The sequence below is a fragment of the Schistocerca americana genome, chromosome 1 (genome assembly GCF_021461395.2).
Source record: "Schistocerca americana isolate TAMUIC-IGC-003095 chromosome 1, iqSchAmer2.1, whole genome shotgun sequence".
In the NCBI taxonomy this organism is placed as follows: Eukaryota; Metazoa; Arthropoda; class Insecta; order Orthoptera; family Acrididae; genus Schistocerca; species Schistocerca americana.
Genome location: NC_060119.1, coordinates 358,853,719 through 358,872,471, shown reverse-complemented (window position 1 = coordinate 358,872,471; position 18,753 = coordinate 358,853,719).

Here is an 18,753-nt window from a genome sequence, read left to right as displayed (position 1 = left end):
ATGAAACTTCGACCATACATAGAAAGAACTGCTACAGCATAATACAGAAGGTAATTGAAAGAAATACACAATGAGACAAAGGGAACTGACACTTTTATTCGAAGACAATAATTGCACTGAAGCCAATGCAATTTATGACGGTCCCCTGAACATTGCACAAGGTGATACATGGTTCTTAGTAGGGTGTGTGATCACCACAGACAGCAGTGCATGCTCTGCAATATGCCCCCATGCTGGCCGAAAGAGTTCTTGTGATAGGATGTTTCATTCCTCTGCTGTTTAAAATGTGTGCACATCGTCCTTCACTCACATTATTGTTTATTCCATTTTATTGATAATACAGTGTCAAATTAGATAAGTCATAACATAGCAGATGTTTTGGAAACTGTTTCTCTGAAGAGGTTCAAGATATGACATATTAGAAAAGTATTTTTGAGTTGCACTTAAAATTGTTCTGTGTAAATCAGGCTATTTTGATGAGTGATTTTTTGTTTTTTTTTCATTATTTAATTGAAATAATTCATTTCCATTAATTGCCTAAGCATTTTTAGAATTGATTTGTTGTTATAATCTGTTAGTAATGCAACTGGATAATGAAATAAATATTTAAGTTCAGTAAAGTAAATTTTATTTATTGTACAACGTGTACCATCTACCTCTTCAACTTGCCATTATAGACTTAGAAAGCCATTTTTGTCGATCAGACACTCACCTTTGTTTGAGGCTCTAACATAATAATGAATAGTACAAGCCTATATTAAAGTCTTAATTAATATATAAGAAACCTCCATAGCATTTGTGAGTGTTCCTGAAGAAACATATTAATTTTCCATTCACAAGGGTGTAAAACAAAGTGACTACATCTCAAAAATTCTTTTCAGCAGCCTCAGAGAAACCAATGTCTAAATTGTGTTGGAAAACAAAGGCAATCCAAATTTTGGGAAAGATATTAAATAACCCGTGGTTTGCTGATTATATTGTTTTGTTTGCAAACAGTACAGAAGAATTTCATATACTGATTAGTGAACTTTCGTTAGTCTGCACTGGTCTAAAAATACACTACGATAATACCAACTTGATGATGAATGAATGAACACCAGATGGAAATATGTCTGTTGGAACTACACAGCTGCAAAGAGTCATGGAATATGTCTGTCTGTGTTAACTTGTAAATATAGAAGGGGACTTAAAGCAAGAAATATTAAAATAGACTGGCAAGCTTTTGGCCGATATTCGTTAGTTTTGAAGTCTAAGATGTCGGTTGAGCTGCAGAAAACAAGTTGAGCAACCTCTGTTGCCTTTAAAAACCTATGGCTGCGAAGCATGGACTTTAAATGAGTTCATTGTTAGAAAATTGTTAGTAATCCACAGAGGAATGGAGAGATCAATGTTGGACTACACAAGGAAAAACAGAAAAGGAGCAGATGATATATGATGGATAACACGTGTCAGTGACATAATAGGAAGAGGGAACACTTTGAAATGCTAGTGCGCTGGTCATGTCGCTTTAAGAAGGGATGATAGATGGTCGAAACAAGTACTAAAATGGAGCCCAAATTATAAAAAAAGAAGACCTAGGCGAAGAGCACCACACATATGGGACGGAAACCTAAGAACGAAGCTTAATAATTGGTACATATGGAATAACCTGCAGATATCGTATGTTGCGCGCCGACTCAAAGAGGTCACACCACAAAGTAATCTAATTGGCTGATGATGATTATTGTTATGGTTTCATAGATCTCTACCGCGCGGGAGTAGCCAAGCGGTCTCAGGCGCTGCATTCGTGGACTGTGCGGCTGATCCCGGCGGAGGTTCGAGTCCTCCCTCGGGCATGGGTGTGTGTGTTTGTCCTTAGGATAATTTAGGTTAAGTAGCGTGTAAGCTTAGGGACTGATGACCTTAGCAGTTAAGTCCCATAAGATTTCACACATTTGAACATTATTTTTTCCCATGGAACTCTGAAGAAAACTGTTCTCTCGGTTCACAAGTTGTCGACCGAAATGATCACATTCTTTTTTCCATCCAACTGATAGGAGCATTTATCAGTTCACCTACATACGTCTTTGTCAAAAAGAGCAGATGGAATAATTTACTGGCAGTGAATATGAAAGAACGGAACACGCAGAGGTGTTACCATCACCCACGTTACAGATGACTATCTGTAACACAGGTTGTGGGAACACCTCTGACAACATAGTTGTCATACTCCTTGCCCATAGCCTTCTTCTTTTTTATTACATTTTTCCATCTCTCTTTATGTCTGTGGACATTGTCATCGGAATTCACTTCAGAATCACAGACAATGATCATTAGGTGTCGCCTAGATTGGAAGGTCTTAACAACAAATATTCAGGTTGCATTGTCACCTACTTTCGAGCAAGAATAGTCTCAGGTAAAGAGCTGCTTCCACCATATTTTATTAATGCGAGTGGTGAATCTTGGGCATGGAATGCGATGAAACCACGAAAATGACAAGATCTGTTTTTGTAATGATCTCTCTAACCTGTCCTTTCTTGAAATGTCCTTCAACAAACAGCAGCGGATGCAAAATATTTGTCAATCGCCCTGTATGCCCCCTTAACACTGTGCTCCTTGCTGTCTCTATAATCCCCAGAGACGACGAGCTTATACTAAGACACGTCCTCAGCCAAGTGGTCGTGTCGAAGTAGCGCGCCCGCTAATAAGTTTTCTAAACTCTGTTTTTAAGACCGCGGCTTCTTTCAGTGACGTGATGTCTGCGACCGGCGATCACGCTTCTGAAACGCGTGATATTGCTCCACTAGATGTCCTACTTATCTTCTAGTCTCTCAGACGGATAAGCACACTGACTTCTTTTCAGAACAAAAGATCACCCTCTGACAGATAGCTAATCAACTACTAACCGTAGATGGTTGGTTGGTTGGTTGGTTGGTTGGTTGGGGAAGAAGACCAGACAGCGTGGTCATCGGTCTCATCGGATTAGGGAAGGAAGTCGGCCGTGTCCTTTCAGAGGAACCATCCGGGCATTTGCCTGGAATGATTTAGGGAAATCACGGAAAACCTAAATCAGGATGGCCGGACGCGGGATTGAACCGTCGTCCTCCCGAATGCGAGTCCAGTGTCTAACCACTGCGCCACCTCGCTCGGTAAACCGTAGATAGTAAGGAATATATAGTGGGCTAAATTACTGCTAACGTTGATGCGCACAAAGAATACCCTGTGAGACCATGAAATGCCACTGGTTTCACGTAGCTCAACCAACAGATGCCGTCGTAAACAGAGGCACTCATTCAACTATTGTTACATCTAAACATGTGCGTCACAGGTTAAAGTTTTGTCATTCAGCATCTAGTGTGTTCATTGTTTTCTACATTCCTGCTCCGTGTGCATAATCTCAGCGACCAATTTGACTGTGCCATATTCGCCATTCTTGTCATTTCCCTTCGTCGCAAGCTACTGTCTCCACTGCTGTTGCCTCTCGGCCGCTAACACACACCGTCTCAGAACTACACCCACATCATCCGACCACCAGCAGCGCCAGGACTGAAGCCCTTATTACACCATCACCACCTCCACCAGTGACAGTGCAGACATTATTATCCGTGAAGAAACTTTCCATTTTACGTCAGTAGCTGCAGCTTATAAAACCAACGCTTAATAACAGTCAAATACCTGTTTCACGTCGTGCATCACAACCATCTAGCTTAAATACAGTCGACACTCGTGATATACCGGTATCTGCTACGTTTTTGTTTGTTTTCTTATGGCTGCTAGCCCGTTGCCAACCGGACACAGAACAACAGAACAGGAAAAAAAAAGAAGATATGATTTCTAAATTATTTCGTCTGTCCTTAGCACTTAAAGGCGGAGATGTTAGTTTAGGAGATCAGGAGACAGTTTTCTGTGATTCATCGCCAAAAGAAGGTAAGTGCTAGGCGAAAGACATACACCGTCTTGCCCTAACAAAACTTCACTCCAAAACTACTACAAAGAGAGTTATTTCAATTTAAAGATAGCGGAGACGTCATTTTATGAGTCCCTATCGCTGTGACGTTAGTCCGAAACGCACCCAGACCTCATACCAGCCAGCAGCTATAAAGAATTTTCATCATCGGAATATCGGACGCAGAGTGGATCTGAAGTAGTGGCTTGCAGGTTCTGCTCACCAGGCTCTGTGTCTCCAGCCTGTATTAAATTCCAGGCCAAGCGGCAGTGTTTTATGAAATAAGAGAATGGAAGGAATGGTATTATTGCCTAGGTGACCCTTCAGGGTCAGTCGCCAGCTGAACTGAAGCGGTATTCTACCACTTTCTCCCACTTTCTAAAGATGTGAGGAAAGGGTGTCAAAAGCAAATGAAGCAGATACCTGTAATGATCGAGTGTACAGATTAATATGGTTAACATCGTGTTTCCGTTGTTAACGTACCATCACTCTCCAACAGACACTGGAAACAGGTTTCGGATTTAGCTTAGTCGTGCGCACATAGCTGAAGATCATAAACAGTACGCTGTCAATATTCCTCTGCTGGTAAGACAAATTCGGAAGATAGGATATCGTGTACCAAAGGACTTCAGCTGCCCACCTCCGGAACGTAGAGCGTAGTGTCTTTGGTGATAGTGATTCGATGGTCAAATGAGGAAGTCAAACACAACAGCTCCCCTGTTAAGCTTCGACAGAAGTAGGCTATGCACTGGAATGTAATATCGGGATCTTCCTGTGTTAGATTCACGTCGAAAGTAACATGAGTACAGACAACGGCGCTCGGATTACCAAAAGTCCTTCTTTCCTGTTGAATCTCGCTTCTATTTGGACTAAAGTCATGGCTGGAGTTGCCTTAGATGCTAATGCGGTGAACAACAATTCCTAGAATGTGTTCTTTAGTGACATGTCACAGCAATGCCATTACTTATTTATCTTAAATGCACCTACGAATTGCTGACACTCAAAACAAGGATCACTCGATCAGTGAAAGGGATGTGGTAGGGTATGAACTGAACCCCGCTTCATTTCAGAGTAATCCGGAAATTGTACTGAAGAATAAAGTATGTTCACATGTTTCATGGAGTGTTTGAGACGTCTTTCTTGCCTAGAAGATATTTACTTTTTGAACTGCCTACTCATGCGACATATCGTCTGTTTCTCCAATTCATTAGAAGTCAATTTCGGCACAAGTTCCTATTTTGGTCTCATTTTTCCTAAATGTCGTTTAAAGTTCAGGAAATAACTATGCATAATACTGAAACTATTAAATCGTAAATGTGGAAAAAGTTATCTGCAGCTTCAAGAACCGTCACCAATTTCGTCCTTTTGTCCAGAATATAAACATAATCTGTAAAATCAGAGAATGATGAGGAAGACAAGTGAGTAGCCTCTGTAAACACCTCACAGTACTCTGTCACCAATTGAAATCTGTATGGGAAAAGGGTAAAGCAAATCCTTCTTTGAATAGGAACGTGATTCAAGGGTAATAGAGAGTTGTCTCCAATTTGCTAAAAATTAATAATCTGTGAGCAGAATGTAGCGTCCTGGAGAAATTTTCAACGAAATTACATTGCTCGCTATTGAAATCGAAACCCAGGAAGGCTAGAAAACAACGAATTTTAACTTACACGTTCATACAGTATAGTAGGAAGAATAATAGTATACTAATAGTAGTTGTTGCTGTCGTGAGTAATTTATTAGTATCAGCTCAAACCCAGATAACAATCTTATCTCAAAGCCACGTCTCGTGCAACATTGCACTTGCAGTGACAGGTTCCACACTTGGGTGACTTACATGCAACGTCACCACGACTCTTCTCCCCCTGGGGAATCACCAGCATTTGATCAAGGTCACCCCTATCCCATCCCTCCACATCTCCACCTCCTTGCCCTGAGCCATCCAGCTCGCTTTTGTCAAATATTTTGCAGTGGTTTTCTTGCACCTTCTAACTTCTTAGGTAATCCGATTGTTCTCTAGAAATTTTCCCAGCAGAGAGTTTCTTGTGCAGTGAGCAGGCGGTTATCTGGGCTCATGCGCAGTGCTGTGTTTTTGCTTTGAGAGTAGTGTTGTGGTGGCTCCCCAAGAGGTGTGATGCGGAATGTGACAACAGGCACCAGGTCAGTTGGTATAGTGTATCTAAGGTGGCTGTTTCTTGTGTAGTACCATGGTCTGACTTGCCATTGCTAGAGGCTCTATTAGCATCCTTCAGATCAGGAGACTGTATGCTATTTTGGAATTCTGTGGAGCAGTCTCTTGTGAAGCCTGCAATGAATTGGTGACATTGTGGCAGACTATTGTGGGAGTCTTGTAAATTATTCTTACTCTGATATCCTTTCGCCACCACGTAATTCTACAGGGTGTTTCAAAAATGACCGGTATATTTGAAACGGCAATAAAAACTAAACGAGCAGCGATAGAAATACACCGTTTGTTGCAATATGCTTGGGACAACAGTACATTTTCAGGCGGACAAACTTTCGAAATTACAGTAGTTACAATTTTCAACAACAGATGGCGCTGCAAGTGATGTGAAAGATATAGAAGACAACGCAGTCTGTGGATGCGCCATTCTGTGCGTCGTCTTTCTGCTGTAAGCGTGTGCTGTTCACAACGTGCAAGTGTGCTGTAGACAACATGGTTTATTCCTTAGAACAGAGGATTTTTCTGGTGTTGGAATTCCACCGCCTAGAACACAGTGTTGTTGCAACAAGACGAAGTTTTCAACGGAGGTTTAATGTAACCAAAGGACCGAAAAGCGATACAATAAAGGATCTGTTTGAAAAATTTCAACGGACTGGGAACGTGACGGATGAACGTGCTGGAAAGGTAGGGCGACCGCGTACGGCAACCACAGAGGGCAACGCGCAGCTAGTGCAGCAGGTGATCCAACAGCGGCCTCGGGTTTCCGTTCGCCGTGTTGCAGCTGCGGTCCAAATGACGCCAACGTCCACGTATGGTCTCATGCGCCAGAGTTTACACCTCTATCCATACAAAATTCAAACGCGGCAACCCCTCAGCGCCACTACCATTGCTGCACGAGAGACATTCGCTAACGATATAGTGCACAGGATTGATGAGGGCGATATGCATGTGGGCAGCATTTGGTTTACTGAAGAAGCTTATTTTTACCTGGACGGCTTCGTCAATAAACAGAACTGGCGAAATATGGGGAACCGAAAAGCCCCATGTTGCAGTCCCATCGTCCCTGCATCCTCAAAAAGTACTGGTCTGGGCCGCCATTTCTTCCAAAGGAATCATTGGCCCATTTTTCAGATCCGAAACGATTACTGCATCACGCTATCTGGACATTCTTCGTGAATTTGTGGCGGTACAAACTGCCTTAGACGACACTGCGAACACCTCGTGGTTTATGCAAGATGGTGCCCGGCCACATCGCACGGCCGACGTCTTTAATTTCCTGAATGAATATTTCGATGATCGTGTGATTGCTTTGGGCTATCCGAAACATACAGGAGGCGGCGTGGATTGGCCTCCCTATTCGCCAGACATGAACCCCTGTGACGTCTTTCTGTGGGGACACTTGAAAGACCAGGTGTACCGCCAGAATCCAGAAACAATTGAACAACTGAAGCAGTACATCTCATCTGCATGTGAAGCCATTCCGCCAGACACGTTGTCAAAGATTTCGGGTAATTTCATTCAGAGACTACGCCATATTATTGCTACGCATGGTGGATATGTGGAAAATATCGTACTATAGAGTTCCCCAGACCGCAGCGCCATCTGTTGTTGAAAATTGTAACTACTGTAATTTCGAAAGTTTGTCTGCCTGAAAATGTACTGTTGTCCCAAGCATATTGCAACAAACGGTGTATTTCTATCGCTGCTCGTTTAGTTTTTATTGCCGTTTCAAATATACCGGTCATTTTTGAAACACCCTGTAGCTTCTCTAGAGAGCTAATCTATGAGCCGGTGGTTTTCTTCTACAAATACTCCAGTCAGCAGCGAAAATTTTGTTACTACTTATAACGTTCCCGTGCCCTGGTTATATCTAAAAGCCAAGATATATTTCTTCTCATGTCAACGTTTGAACAGTGCTGTTACCTCAAGATGGTCATGTTTTGCTAAGATTCAAATCAATAGCTATTCCACGTAACAAGTGTATAAGTGCCATCCCTTATGTTTTAGTTATGTTGGTTGCTTATGGTAATAAATTTATGTTGCAGGTATTTCTGTCCGAATGTTCTTGTTTGTTAATGAATTGTAAAGGCCACCTCAATAACCGATGTTCTGTTAAAAACCCAGGAAGCAGCCATTTGATAGTGGACTTGTACCTGTCTATTATTTGGAACCAGTCTCTGATATTACGTAATCTGGGTTGTAATTTGTCATGTTGTAGCCTGGTCAGTGTTTTAATTCGTCTTGCTGTAAGCTAATCTGTAGTAGTTATTGCTTGGTATTAGTTACAGAAATCACTGTTTAATTCTAAACTGTCACTACTGTTTTCTAGGAACTACCACTGTCGCTAATGAGATGCATCAACTTCTGTTGGTAAATACTGTTGAAAAGGTTGTGTGCCTGAGATTTACTTATTTGGTATTTGTGTATTTAATCTTTAAATCTTATAGTGTTCACTACCTGAAGTTATGTAAGTATTGTTGCTCTTTTTTAAAATCTGTTCACTGGGAAGAACTTTCTATAACGTCTTTTACAAGTTTTGGTAAGTTATATGGTAATTACAAGTTCAGTTTTTTGGAAATAAATTACGTCAAAATTTGTGAAAGCACAGCTAAGTTTTCTAACTCAGCCTTTAGCTTGTATAGTTCTTACCTAACTTCTATGAAACTGATGTCGGGTTTGAAACTTTCTTTTGCAGAGTTACTCAGTGTGTAAAATTTATAATTTAAGCTTGATTCCCCGTGAGTTGCTGTCAAACTGTTAAGCTGTTATTCTTGTAGGATGTTGTCGTTAGAAGTTGTAATATGAAGTAAGGGTATGATAGGTTTAATTGTCAAGGAAAACTAAGTTTAAGATTTAATATGAAAATCCAATCTTTAAATAATAAATTATTTTTGTTTGTGTAAAATGTGCAAGGCCAAGCAGTTCGCCACTTCCTCCCCGCTCCTATCACTACACACACACACACACACACACACACACACACACACACACACACACCTTCCCCAGGACCAATACGGCTCAAGCAATCCCCCATCTTCATCTTTTATGAATGGAGAACTCGTGTGAATGGTTGATCCTGGAACTGTCCTCTATAAGGAGAGGATTAGGGTGTGGCTATTTGCTAATAACAAATAAGTGTTATTGTAATTATGGTGAGTCACATCCCTCGATGTCTAGGGTATAGATATTGTTAACAACAAATTAAATTTAATAGCAGATGATTTTCGTCATTCAAGGCACAACCAGAGACAACACACAGGCAGTTATGTAAGTGTTCTCAGTTTATTATTTTCAAAACGTTACGTGTTTTTTCCATATTTTTTACGGTTTTTCGATCTAGTCCACAAATTTACGTATTTTTACATATTTTTAAACTACATCGTTTCAGGAATTGGACAGTTTGTTGGTAGGTTTGTGGAGCTATGTGGCATTAGATTTCTACCAACGTATTATGTGATTTGCGTAAATAACGAGCCGCTTATTTACGTACTTGGTGGTGGCGCCCGATACTGACCAAGATGGGTTCCATAGGACTTACATTAGACTAATTTAGTAGCCGAGACATCAACGTGAGTTCATTGTAATGCTCCTCAAACCTTTGCAGCACGGTTCTGGCTTCGTGATACGGACAATTAGACTGCTGGAAGATGACATCACCGCCGGACAAGACATCAAGCATGAAGGGATGCAGGTGGTTCGCAGCTGCTAGTGCGTCTTCGATTAGTACCACAGGTCCTATGAAAGCGCAGGGGAATGTCTCCCACAGCATAATACTGCTCCCACAGGCCTGCATCCGTGGCGCGCTTCACGTTTCGTGCCGCCGTTCACCTCGATGGCGGCGTTTGTGGAGACGACCGTCGACGTAGTGTAGCAAAAATGTGACTCATCCGAAGAGCAGACACGTTTCCAATCTTCGATGGTCGAATCCCTATGGTTCCGGGCCCAATGCAATCGTAATTGACGACGTCGTTGGGTCAACGTAGGGGAGGTCTGCCGTGGAGCTCCGTGTTCAACAATGTACGATGAATGGTGTGCTCCGAAACACTTGTGCGTGCACCAGCATTGTTCTCTTTTGGCAGAGATACCACCGATCACCATCTATCCTGCTTTACAGAGCACACAAGCCTTCGAACCCCACGTTCTGTGAAGAATCGTGGATGTCCAGCCACCTTGGCACCTAGTGGTAGTTTCACTGTCCTCTTACATCTTTCCATAGCTGCTCATCAGTAGCGGGGGAATATTCGCCCAGCCTTACCGTTTTCGAGATACTCGTTCACAGATTCTGCGTAGTAATAATCTGTCCTCTGTCAAAGTCGTTTATCTCAATGCGTTTCCCCATTTGGAGTCCCTATCTTCGCCAGAGTGATCCCTCTTCCGTGTCTGCTCCGCTTACATACTTTTGTCACCGCATCACGTGCCCGCAGCCCCATCATGTGACATCCAACGTCACGGCAGGCAGTGGTCATAATATTTTAACTTATCAGTGTGTATCTGCTTACCAAGTCATCGACTCACAAGGGTCACAACACCTCTGCTTCTTAGTGATAAAATGCGGCCGTGGAGAGCAGCAGCGTTCACGCGCTGTCTGTCGGTAAGCCTCTGAACAATTACGGACGTGGTGCTGCGCATCTCTGAAGGGGCTACAGCCGGTGGGGCTGCCCCATCGGAATCTCGACGTCGGCCCCTATAGCCTCCAGCGCTGCGGACCTTCAACCAGCCCTGGAAATTCTGACCAGGCCGCGACGACGTAGCACGTCTCCAATGGCACCTTTCGCATAAATGAAACGTCTAGCACTGGAGAAGAACTGCCGCGTCCTCAACGTGCAGACAATGGTTGACAGTAACGGCTGGAAAAGAACCTGCGCAAAACTCATAAAAGACGGTGACTCACCGGCCAGTGCACCGCTACAGGTAATGGTCAACAAATTACTTTCACCGGCCCCGAACAGACACACCAGCCGGCGTCAAATAAAGACGTCCCTACGCCAGAATTTCGTGCGTACTGTGATACCAGGCCGTACTTCAAATGTTCCTTCACACAGGAAAACCTAAGAATATTGCCCAGTTTAATGCTCGTACCACTTAAAAGATGAGTGAAGAAATAGCTGAAATTGTTAAAACTGAACAAAGCTCGAGAGCCTGATGGTAAACCCTATACACTCACTCACTGGTCATACCGTACTCGAGAGTCCATTACCGCAGCAACATATTTTCGCCATCTGTCCCTGTCTTGCCCTATTTCCTTCCATTCACCTTCAATACCTAGGCTCCTCAAATCAGCCTTCACATTGTCCTCCCATCTACGCCTCGGTCTCCCCACAGGACGTTTTCCCTCTAAGTGCCCTACCAGAACTCTGCGGACAGCAAATGCGAATGCGTTAATCAAGGCTAGAGAAGATGTAGGTCTAAGGATAAGTGAAGACAAAACTAAATACCTGGTCACCACTAGAATGCCAGCAGCAGTAGGTCAGGAAACGTTAAGAGTTGGAGACATGCAGTTTGAAAAAGTGAACACATTTAAGTATCTAGGCGTGGACATCACTTCGAGAAATGAGATTGAATCCGAACTGAAGAAGAGATTACGGGCGGGAAATGCGTGCTACTTCTCACTGAATAGATTACTTTCATCACGGATATTGTCTAGGAATTTAACGATTAGAATATACAAAACTATTATTCTAGGCAGTTATGCTGTATGGGTGTGAGACTTGTTCTCTCACTGTGCCAAATGAAAAGCCGTTTCGAGTATTTGAAAACAAAATTTTGAGGAAAATTTTCGGAGCAAAAAGGGATGACATTAGCGGAGAGTGTCGAAAACTGCATAACGAAGAGGTTCACGGCAGATTCTATATTGAATTTGCGGCTGAGTTAGCTCCTCTTCCAACAATAGTCTATCGTAGATCCCTTGAACAAAAATCCCTGTCCAGTAGTTGGAAGAAAGCAGAGGTAACACCCGCCTACGAGAACGGTTGTAGAAGTGACCCACAGATCTACCATCCAATATCTTTGACATCGATTTGTTGAAGAATCTTACAACATATCCTGAGCTCAAACATAATGTGATATCTTGAACAGAATGCTCTCCATGCCAACCAGCATGGATTCCGAAAACATCAATCACGTGAAACTTAACTCGCACTTTTCTCACATGACATACTGAAAGCTTTGGATCATGTCTCTCAGGTAGATGCAGTGGTCCTTGATTACCGAAAAGTGTTTGACTCGGCACCACACCTACGCTTATTGTCAAAAGTATGATCATTTGAGGTATAAAGTAAAATTTGTGACTGGATTGAGGACTTTTAGGTAGGCAGGAGGCAGCGTGATATCTTGGATGGGGAGTCATTGTCAGATGTAGAGGGAACTTCGTTTGTGCCCCAGGGGACTGTTGCTGTTCATGTTGTATGTTTATGGTCTTGTGGACAATATTAGTAGTAACCTCGGACGTTTTGCAGACGTTGCAGTTATCTGTAACGAAGTACTGCATAAATAACCGGTCAAAAAATGGTTCAAATGGCTCTGAGCACTATGGGACTTAACATTGTGGTCATCAGTCCCCTAGAACTTAAATTGTGCACTTCACAAAACAAAAACCTGTAGTATCCTATGACTATAATACCAATCAGTTGAAATAGGCAAACTCATACATATAGCTGGGTGTAACCCTTTGTAAGGATATGAAGTGGAATGATCAGACAGGCTGGTTGTGAGTCAAGCAAGTAGTAAGCATTGGTTTATTAAGGGAATACTGCGTAAGCGCTCACTCTATAAAGGAGATTGTTTATTATCACTCGTTCGACAACCTCTTCTAGAATATTGCCCAAGTGTGTGGGACTGGTAACAAGTAGGACTAAGAGTGGTTATTGAAAGTATATAAAGAAGGACAGCAGGAATGGTCACAATTTTGTTCGACCCATGGAAGAGTGTCACCATGGTACTGAAAGAAATGAACTGACAAGACTCTTGAAGATAGACGTTAACTATCCCAAGAAAGGCTACTAAGTTTCAAGAACAGGCTTTAAATGTTGACTCCGGGAACATACTGCAGCCCCATACGTATCGCTCACATATGGGTCGTGAGGACATGATGAGAATAATTACAGCACGCACAGCGTCATTCGAACAATCATTCTTGCCACGCTTTATATGCGAATGCATTGGGAAGAAACCCTAATAGATATTGAAATAGTCACCACAGAAGCTGCGTGCTCGATAATGGATCGAAAATACCCTTTTTATTACATGTCGATCTAAATATCACCAATAATACCAATAATGACATACTACTAGCAGTAACAGATTTTTCCTGTGCAGCAGGAATTTATTAAGTCGATAGTATTAACAACGTGTGATGTTGATTATCGCGACAGGATCATAATGTACATATTTTGTTCATGCGTTCAGTGATGAACTACGACCGATGTATCACAAGACAGGCCCATGAGCTGTTTCCTACGAAGAAGGAAGATCGAAATAAAAATGTATTATAACGTTAATGGGTGCACTCTGCAGCAGTGAATCTCTTGTTACTTGCAGAGATGGTGTAACATGCTCCCCACTAACTCAGTAGAAGACTTTCCCAAAAAACGATAACTTATGGTAGACATGTTGCTGATAGGATTGATCAACACTCCTGTATTACATGAACTCAAACTGGGCAACGTTATTTCCACGAAAACGCTGTTGAGAACTAACATTCGTAACCAACACGTATTTGGTGCAGAACAAGAGAGGCACAGACGTCATGGTTCAAATGGCTCTCAGCACTATGGGACTTAACATCTGAGGTCATCAGTCCCCTAGACTTACAACTACTTAAACCTAACCAACCGAAGGAGATCACACACATCCATGCCCGAGGCAGGATCCGAACCTGCGACCGTAGCAACAGTGCGGTTCCAGACTGCATCGCCTAGAACCGCTCGGCCACTCCGGCCGGCACAGACGTGATGATTACGTTATCAACTTATAATCTTACAGTGACATAGAATTCAGACCATCTTTGAATTACCCACGCAGGAGATTGCATGAGGCTGCAGTGAAACGAAAAGATGGTTCAAATGGCTCTGAGCACTATGGACTTAACATCTGAGGTCATCAGTCCCCTAGAACTTAGAACTAATTAAACGAAACTAACCTAAGGACATCACACACACCCATGCCCGAGGCAGGATTCGAACCTGCGACCGTAACGGTCGCGCGGTTCCATACTGTAGCGCCTAGAACCGCTCGGCTACTTCGGCCGGCGAAACGAAAAGAGATTTGGGATAGAAAGGCACTTATAAGAGGATTCCACATTGGTCAGAAGGTATTGATTAAAAGTTTCTGTCTGTCTAACAAACAGAAACAACTGTGACACAAATTCTGCCCTATCTTAACGGACCTGTCTGAGTCCGCAAGGTGGCTCACATAAACACAGTGCATGTCAAGACACTGAAATGAAGGAAATCTGTATTCACCACATCTATCATGTGAAACCATTTGTAGAATAGGTGTAGTTCATTCAGGTCAGAATCAATTTGTACTACATACAACTTCAATGGATTGGGGAAGTCTAGGTGATATTGTGTAACGTAGTCTAGATTATCCTTTTATTGAATTTCTGTATTTGTTGAATTTGTAGCTGACATTTATTACTTACCGTATGTCTCTTAGTGAACTTGGTGAACTGAGTCGCATGTTTGTTACGTCATCATATCAACGACCAGAACCTCTTTGGATTTCCTGCCAGGTTTTAAGACAAGATTTACTGTGGAAACTAATAAACATCTCGCAATGAAGTCCTCGCTAAATTTCGAGCTTCTGCAAAAGATCACCAGTCTCTGCTCGCTTGTCATTAATTTGCTCATGAACAACACTGACCATTACTATCCTTTATCGTCACTGATGACGAGGAATGATGTCTTTATATTAACCTCAGGAAAAGAAAAGAAAGGTTGAGCCCAAACAAAGCAGCAACAAAGATCTGCGCGCATCCACAAAAGATAATGTTATGCATCTTGTGGAACAGCGACGGTGTGGTGTGCGATTACTGCAAATTCTTTCCCCGAGTCGTAACCATTACTGCTGACATTTATTGCCGACAACTGAGACGTCTGGCAGACGCAGTCCAAGAACAACGGCCAGGAAGACTCCGTGAAGTGATGCTACTTTACGAAACGTCCTTCCCCATTGTGCTAGACAAAAAACACTGTACAGGAGCTGGGTTACGAAGTCATTTCGCGCCCACCGTATTCGCTTGATATTGCACCCTCAGTGTTTCGCCTTCTCCGCTCTTTATCGAACAATCTTCCTTTCCGGATGAAAATGCGCTCCGAACATGACTCGACGAGTTCCTCGCCTTAAAACCAGGTGATTTCTACAGTCGAGGAACAACAGTGAAGGAGAATATACACTATGTGATCAAAAGTATCCGGACACCCCCAGAACATACATTTTCCATATTAAGTGTACTGTGCTGCCACATATTGCCAGATACTCTATATCAGCGACCTCAGTAGTCGTTAGACATCGTGAGAGAGCAGAATGGGGCGCTCCGCGGAACTCAACGGACTTCGAACGTGGTCACGTGATTGGGTGTCACCTGTGTCATACGTCTGTACGCGAGATTTCCACACTCCTAAACATCCCTAGGTCCACTGTTTGCGGTGTGATAGTGAAGTGGAAACGTGAAGGGACACGTACAGCACAAAAGCGTATAGGCCGGCCTCGTCTGTTGACTGACAGAGACCGACCACAGTTGAAGAGGGTCGTAACGTGTGATAGGCAGACATCTATCGAGATCATCACACACGAATTCCAAACTGCATCAGGATCCACTGCAAACACTTTGACAGTTAGCCGGGAGGTGAGAAAACTTGGATTTCACGTTCGAGCGGATGCTCATAACTCACACATCACGCCGGTAAATGTCAAACGACGCCTCGCTTGGTGTAAGGAGCGTAAACATTGCGCGATTGAACAGTGTAAAAACGTTGTGTGGAGTGACGAATCACGGTACACAATGTGGCGATCCTATAACGTAGTGTGCGTATGTCGAATGCCCGGTGAATGTCATCTGCTAGCGTGTGTAGTACCGGCAGGAAAATTCGGAAGCGGCGGTGTTATGGTGTGGTCGTGTTTTTCATAGAGGGGGCTTCCATCTTTTGTTGTTTTGGATGGCACTATCACAGCCTAGTAGCGAATTTTTTTCTCGTATGATGCCATCGTGAAACTGTATCAAACAATGTCTAGAAGTCAGGGAATACGACACCAATTCTCTTTCCAACATATGATCTCACTTAGTAAGTCCTTAAACAAACATATTCCTAAATCTACACGATTTTACGCTTAAACATAAAACTGTAGAACAGGACTGAGTCTTATCGTAGAAGAGGAAAGCTGGAGGAGCCTACATGGCGCTTTCCAGAATGCTATTCAGTTTTCAACCGGTACACGTTGGGTGCAAGCTAAATATAGTTACGTAAGCCTGCAGGCTATCGTGGCCGTTGTCACTGAAGTTTAAACCTTCTGGATTGTTACACCGCCTGATATTTCTTCAAACAATCGACGTCACTGATAGCATAAGCGGGATTCTAAGGGAAAATGGTATTCAGATCACTTTCTTCAGTCAAAACGAAGTAAAAGCGGATGCACCTGATTGGCTCTAAACTGCGGGCGTCTATGAAATGACTCTGAGCACTATGGGACTCAACATCTTAGGTCATCAGTCCCCTAGAACTTAGAACTACTTAAACCTAACTAACCTTAGGACATCACACACATCCACGCCCGAGGCAGGATTCGAACCTGCGACCGTAGCAGTCCCGCGGTTCCGGACTGCAGCGCCTAGAACCGCACGGCCACCGCGGCCGGCGTCTATGAAATGACGTATGGCTGCGGCAAAGTGTATACACGCGAAACAGGAAGGACTGTTAAAGAACGTATTAAGGAAAAATAACTCCATACCTGGCTGAAAGATACAACGAATTTGGCGGTAACGGAACATCACGAAAGCTGTGACCCCGACATCGATTTCAATAACTTACGTTTGCTGGCTAAGGAATCTAACATTTACACAAAAAAGTCCAAAATGTGATTAAAATTTCTAGGAAGGCCTGTAACTTCAATAGAGAGAACGGCAATAAGCTTCTGGCATCCTGACTGCCCGCCATCAGGGAAGTGGCTTCGCGCCCGCGGCGTGCGAACTACACAAACATCGCCCTGGAAGCCACATCTGCAGACAGTTGTATTTATTCTTCTCATGCTCTGCCCGTATCGCTTCTAGCTAATGATGTCGGCCCACCAATAGCAGCAGGAGGAAGTTTAGGCAATAACTCTTCTCCAGCATAAGAACCGGAAAAATCACTTTCGGGCCAAGGATGTTGGCCCACGAATGGTAGCCACATGAGTTTTAGCCAATAACCCCCTTCTTCGGAGTTAGTGCAGGAAAATTTCTGTTACTAGCCAATGGTAGCCCAAGATTTTTACCCAATAGTCCCACTTCTCCAGCACAAGCGCAGGAAAACTCCCCTTTATAAGACAAGGCGACTCTGGTCTCTGACAGTGCTCAATCCACAGCGTACCGACAAGATCCTGCAGAAGATACCAGCAGAGGGATCGAAAAGTTGATTGTTTGAAGAAATATGACGAGGCCTGAAAAGCCAGAAGATTTTAACTTCAGTAAATATAGTTGCTTGATGGTTTCAGCAGCCCCATGGCTCTACAACGACATACTCAAGAGCGGTTTGCTATCTTTGTTGGAATCAGGTTAACAATTTTTTAAAGATGATGCCTGATTCCGAGTCTATGAAAGTAATACACCACCCTAGACAGATGTCTGTGTTGTTCTTTAACTATCACCGCTTTTTATTCTTGTGTGTACGGTATAGATAGCACAAGAAAATCTGTTAAATAACGCGTTGCCATACCTTTTACATCGATTACAGCGACATTTCGGCGTGGCACTATTAACTCTCTGTGCAAAAATGACAGCGCGACAATATAGAACATCGATCCCGCCATTGATGACTCGAGAAATGTATGCATAGCGCTGACAGAATCTCACCACTTCCTCTCACTGACTTAGGATCGCTTCAGTATGGATATGACGGAGAAGATCCTTTTAGGATTTTCACAGTGGGGCATGCACTACAATCCACAGAATACAGTCCTCTATACAGGAGCGCGAAGGTTCGACAACTCAGTATATCATCGTGAAGAAGAACAGAACACCAGATCACCACAACCTCTCTTTCACACACACACAGTAAGTGTCGAGCACTTGCCTAGTGAAACGTATTCATTGAGCTGACAGAATCTCAGCACTTCCTGTCACTAACTTAGAATCGCCACAGCTATGATACAAAACGACTAAACTTATATCCAAGATGTGACATGGAAATGGTGTACTTCACATCTCCCCGTCCGAGCCTTCATTTGATGAACTCTAGAGTCTATTGGGAACGCAACTTGATTTTTCAGTTTTGCGTCAGAAACAAGGAATTTTAATTTGAATTTGGTTTTCCAGTGGCTTGTACATGACCTAAAGCAATTGGAGTCACCATAGTTGCTTTTCTAAGGTTTCAGTTTGTGGTTTTGCAGAAGTAGCATAAAAGTTCTGTGTATTGTGTGTACTGTGTATTGAACTGGGGACCTAGACACGACG